This window comes from Oryctolagus cuniculus, chromosome 4, assembly GCF_051225735.1.
Source record: "Oryctolagus cuniculus isolate XC-2025 breed Fujian yellow rabbit chromosome 4, ASM5122573v1, whole genome shotgun sequence".
NCBI classification, from domain to species: Eukaryota; Metazoa; Chordata; class Mammalia; order Lagomorpha; family Leporidae; genus Oryctolagus; species Oryctolagus cuniculus.
This window is the reverse complement of record NC_142870.1, coordinates 129,369,926-129,376,325: the sequence shown is the minus strand read 5'-3', so window position 1 is coordinate 129,376,325 and position 6,400 is coordinate 129,369,926.

Below are 6,400 nucleotides of genomic sequence, written 5' to 3'. Positions count from 1 at the left end.
GTGCATGTATGTGTGCATGTGTGCTTGTCTTTTAGTAGAAGCATGTTTTCTGTTTTATTTCTTAGATGCTATTCACTCACATCTATGCAAATACCTACTTTACTATTTGTTCTGTTACTTATTTCACTCCCTAACTTATAATTATAGCTTTTTATTTGCTTGATGCTATTTATTAACAATGGAAACTTGTAGTTTCTGAAATGCCAGTGATTTGATTGGCATGCATTTAGAGTCTTGGCATTCTGTCCTGCGGAAATTCCTATGAATCTTGGAGCCAACTACTTTAAAATTCTTTGTTCAACACACTGCCATTTGCCTATCATGGTAAAATCATTTCTTAATACATAACTGTTTATGTCCCGGGATACAAAAATTAATGCCAATGACATCTCACTTTACAAAATACTAACTCTCATCTAGTGACAAGTTGGAGATGTTGAGGTTGGGACAGAGACACCAAAAAGCAACAGCTCCCCATTTGATTAAGCCCTGACATTATTGAGTGAATCTAGTACATGTAAGAAGTATTGTAACCAATGTGAAAAATCATAATCTCTGCAGAATAAAGGGAAAACAAAATTAACTTTTTGTATAATTAGACCGCAGAGATTAAGCTGATAATATGTAAGTAATAGTCGATCTTTTTGGTGGTACACTGAGGAAGGCAGCCCAGGGTTAGCAAAGAACTCCTCCAAATTGTCAGAAACTAATAATGTTTCCTTTCTACTCAGCTATTGTCAGATGGAAAGGGATGATGGACAGATACTAGGAAAAATACAACCTTCATTTTTCATGTTTTAACAAGAAAAATGGTAGCATTCATAGAAACCCAGTCTTACCATTATCTACTTATATGTAATTAAAGAGAACCATACTTCACGTGAACCACATCAGATGGTAGTGTTGCTTGAAGAGTCATTTTTTTTTTAACCTGAGCACATTATGTTAAAAAAAAAATATCGACCTAGGGTTGGCGCTATCGCCTAGCAGGTAAACCGCCGCCTGCAGTGCCAGCATCCCATATGGGCACTGGTTCAAGTCTCAGCTGCTTGACTTACTATCCAGCTCTCTGCTGTGTCCTGGGAAAGCAGTAGAAGTAGATGTCCCAAGTCCTTTGGTCCCTGACCCCTGTGGGAGACCTTGGCTCCTGACTTTGAATCGGTGCCGTTCTGGCCGTTGTGGCCAACTGGGGAGTGAACCAGCAGATGGAAGACCTTTCTCTCTCTCTGCTTCTCCTTCTCTCTGTGTAACTGTTTCAAATAAATAAATAAATCTTTGACTAATATTTAAGTAAAATGATAAGGGAGCAAAACATTGTCAATTAATAATCAGGCCACAGATTCTATAGGAAAAATTGGTTAAAATGATATGTGCAAAATAAACAGGAATGTTTAGGGACAAACATTATGGGACGAATGGGTAAATGACTCATACCTATGGAACATCACGTTAATATTTGTTTACTCAACAAGTTGGAGAAAGCCTTTTTACTTTTTCTTTTTTTGCTTCCATCTGTATGTCTCCTTTAAAGAACCTACACATTAGAATAATCATTGTTGAATACTTAATAACGTGGTTTTAATTTGGAATAGGAAGATACACTTTTTTTTTTTTGACAGGCAGAGTGGACAGTGAGAGAGACATAGAGAAAGGTCTTCCTTTGCCATTGGTTCACCCTCCAATGGCCGCAGTGGCCAGCGTGCTGTGGCCGGCACACCGCACTGATCCGATGGCAGGAGCCAGGTACTTATCCTAGTCTCCCATGGGGTGCAGGGCCCAAGCACTTGGGCCATCCTCCACTGCACCCCCTGGCCACAGCAGAGAGCTGGCCTGGAAGAGGGGCAACCGGGACAGAATCCGGCGCCCCGACCGGGACTAGAACCCAGTGTGCAGGCGCTGCAAGGCGGAGGATTAGCCTAGTGAGCCACGGCGCCGGCAATGGAAGATACACTTTTAAAGATTTATTTATTTGAAAGGCAGAGTTACAGAGAGGCAGAGTGAGAGAGAGACAGAGGTTTCCATCCTTTGGTTCACTCTTCATATGGCTGCAACATCTGTAGCTGTGCTGATCTGAAGCCAGGAGCTAGGGGCTTCTTCTGGGTCTCCCACTTGGGAGATCTAAATAAATCTGTCATAGTTTTACAGAAAGCTTCTTTTAGGTATTTTCTTATGGGGAGGAAAATCTAACAAAATGCTGCCTATCTCTTCTCCACACGCTACAACATTTCTACCAGAATACAAATATGACAAAATTTCTCACACATATAATAAATGTACATATGCTTTACCAGAAACAAATACTGTTCATCACCAAAGGACAGTACGATCTTAAGTTTCAAGTTATCCCTAAAAAGAATTTTTGTTATAATAATCAATAGAGAGTTGAAGGTGATCAACAAGTACATGGACATAGAAACAAGAACTAGGTATCAGAAAAACAATCACTCCAATTCAGGCAATATAATCATTTGAAAATGTAACAGAATATGCTTAACAAGAACAAAAAATAGGGTTCAAACTTGAAAATAAAAGGAGAGCTATAATAATTTATATAGAATATTTGAAAAATAAATAAAATAAATTAAGCATAAATATTTAGAGCTCAATATGGGGGTCTGTTAGTATATTGACCACAATACAAATATGGCAAATGGGAAGACAGATCAGAAAAATTATTCAAAATATGGAACAGAGAGGTTGAAAAATGAAAATAAGGTGTGTTAACCATGGTTTCATTATTCTTCAGTAAACCAGGTTTTCATGTGGTTTTATGAAAAATTTGGTAGCATTTCAGAAAGTGAAAAGTTTATGGGAGTGGGCATTTGCCATTGCGGTTAGGGCATTCCTTGAGACACTTACATTCTATATCAGAAGACCTAGGTATTGACTCTGCTCCCAATTCCAATTTTCTGCTAGAACCTGAGAGGCAACATTGATGACCCAGGTAGGTGGGTCCCGGCACCCATATGATAGAGTTCCCAGCTCCTGGCTTGGGCCTGACACAGGACCTGCCATGTGGGCATTTGGCATCGTAGGAATCTATCTCTCCTCACCCCTGCCTTTTAAATAAATTTAAAATACAATTGTAGTAAATTTATGTAGGTGTTAATATACCCCAAAATTAAATTAATAAAAGAAATGGCTAGTATATATTTGTATTTTCTGAGTGATAAAATGATCACATTTGCCCAGTGTCAGAAGCAAATTGCAGGAAAATTAGCTTAGAAGAAAATTGTGACTCCTATTCTAGAAAAAGAAAAGGATTAGACCTAGAATCAACACAGCAATGCTTACAATTTTTTTAAATTTATTTGACAAGTAGAGTTATAGACAGTGAGAGGGAGAGACAGAGAAGGGTCTTCCTTCTTTTGGTTCACCCCCCAAATGGCTGCTAAGGCCGAAGCTATGCCGATCCAAAGCCAGGAGCCAGGTGCTTCTCCTGGTCTCCCATGGGTGCAGGGCCCAAGCACTTGGGCTATCCTCCACTGCACTCCTGGGCCACAACAGAGAGCTGGACTGGAAGAGGGGCAACCGGGACTAGAACCTGGCACCCATATGGGATGCCAGCACTGCAGGCAGAAGATTAACCAAGTAAGTCACGGCGCCGGTCCCAACTTACAAAAATTTTTAAAATTAACATTTACACAATTAAATTTGTTTAAGTTCTAACATCTCCTTAGTATTAGAGCTAAGAAAGAAAGAAATGCATTACATTATATCTCAATGTTTGCTTATAAAGTGTTTAAAATATTTTAATAAAGATATAAAGAGTCAAATATTTGCAATGCCTCAGATTATAAGTGTAGATTATACAAACAAGATATTCACATTGTAATAAAATATCTTATTCCATATTCCATGAGAACAATGATTTTTTAAAAAACTAAAACCTACACTCTTTGGACATCTAGTACTACAGTTACTTTAACATTGAGATTTTCTGAAGATTTGCATATGTCATTTTTTAGGGATTTCAAAGTTAAGGACAAATTTTTAAATTGTGATTAATTTGTTCTATTTTTTTTTTTTTTTTTTTTTTTTTGCAGCTCATCCAGAATCCAGATGTCAAGCTCAAACTCAGGATCCAGTCTTTAATAAGTCCTGCCGTTCAGACTCTTGATATGGATTTGCCATCTCTTAGAGAAAATTCACATTTTTCACTACTGTCAAACCACTCTTAGTCAGATCGTGGAGTGAATATTTTACAACAGATCATTTGAGAAAGCCATGCTCTCCAACCAACATTTACCAGTGAAATCACACCATCTGTTCCAATCCACTAATGGGAGTTATTTGGCCTAGAGAAATATAAGACAGGCCATCTTTTAAAAATCCTACTTATAGTAGTTCTGAGTTAAATAAAAACACCCAAGATTCCTAGGCGTAGGGACAGCACTGCTGATAGCTGATGACAACCAATTGTGTGGGTTATCCCAACCTATGCTGTGACCTGTCATTATGACATCTTAGGAGATGAAAGACTGTAGGAGATGTCACCTGACTGTAGAATGCTGGAATTCAGGTGATCCATAACCACATAGAAGAGGCATTTCATGGGATAATTTATTTCCCAATACTTAGTCTCCATTATAGAGCAGTAAGTCAGTTTATTAGCTAGCTACATGGAAATCTGTAATAAAAGTTTAATCATTTGGTATTAGAAACATGCAAGCCTCAGTATTCCAAGATAAAGAATGACTCAGTTAATGTTAATAATGGGCTTTTGCTGGGGCTGGCACTGTGGCATAAGTGGGTGAAGCCTCAGTCTGTGGTGCCTGCATCCTATATGGGCGCGGATTTGAGGCTTGGCTGCTCTACTTCCGATCCAGCTCTCTAACATTGCCTGGGAAAGCAGTGGAAGATGACTCAAGTCCTTAGGCCCCTGTGCCCATGGGGACACTTTGAAGAAGCTCCAGGCTCCTAGTTTTGGATCAGCACTGGGGGAGTGAACCAGCGGATGGAAGATCTTTCTCTTTCTCTCTTTCTCTCCCCTCCCCCTCTGCCTCTCTCTAACTCTGCCTTCAAATAAATAAATCTTTAAAAAAATCTCTCTCTCTGCCTTTCAAAAAAAAAAAAAAACAAATCTTTTAAAAATGGGATTTTGTCAACAATTATCTCCACAAATTCATGCATACATAACAATTGTTATTGTCATTGGGTGCTCTTCATACATTAGTGATACTTTATGCATCCCCAAAATAACATTTAATATTTTTTAGTCTGCATCCTTGAGATTGTCAAGAAGCCACAAAAGGTTCAATACTAGTGCTCCTATGAGAAGCACAATTAAAAAAATATTTTTATAATTATGTGTGTATAGAAATAGGGACACACAGGGAGTTCTTCCATACACTGGTTCATTCCTGGTTGCATAATTCTGAAACCAGGAGTCTAGAACTCAATCCATTTCGCCTATATGGTGACAAGGATTCAACTACTTGAGCAATTATATACTGCATTTCCAGGGTATGTGTTAACAGAAGGCTGGATTGGAAGTGGAGCCAGGATCCAAACCAGGTTGAGATGTAGGATATGAGATGTAGGCATCCCAAGTGGCATCTTAACTGCTGCACCAAAGGTCCACAACCTAAAAATATGTTGTATGAGTATTTTTGAACAATCATAAATGCAGGAACTGACAAGACAATGATGAGGAATGTGCAGGTAGATTACACTTCAAATACTGTGGCAACTCTGGTTAAGAAATGATGCAAATTCATGATACTAATGCTTCCAGATGAAGAATTTTTTTAAGGTATAAAAATATTTTAAAGCATGAAATTTAGGCATTACAAATTGAGCAGACTGGTTAGTTATATTTTATGAGGTTATCTTATATTCAGAAATACGAAGAATCACTCATAAAAGTAGACAGTAAACAGGCTGACTGTTAAAATCCCAAGGGCAAACTTCTCAGGCCTGCTTTATAGCCGTACAAAGTATAAACCTATGTAGTGATAGGGCCCCTGGCTGCCTGCCAATCGGTGAACTCTGAAGGCCTTCGAGATCATGACTCTTTCTCTTGTAAGGCTACCTATTTAGAAAAGAAGACATAGTGCATCAAACGCCAGACTCAAGGATGCCATATCTTTCTGTAACAAAGCAGAGAAATATTGATAGTAAATTTTAAAGATGGTGGATGGCCATCAGGAGTGGAAAACTGATTGCTGTAATTATAGGAAGACTACTCATTTTTTGTCCGTACTAAGGCTTGGTAAGTAATAATACTGTGATTAATTTATATCATCTATCTTTGGCACAGTTATGGGAATAACAGTACTTCTAAAGAGTATGTTCCACACTATCTCAGGGTATATGGATGCCCTTCATATTATTTGGAGATTTGAATCTTTGTTGGCTTGGAGTCTTTTTCAAAGACTCAATTTTTTCATCCATACTC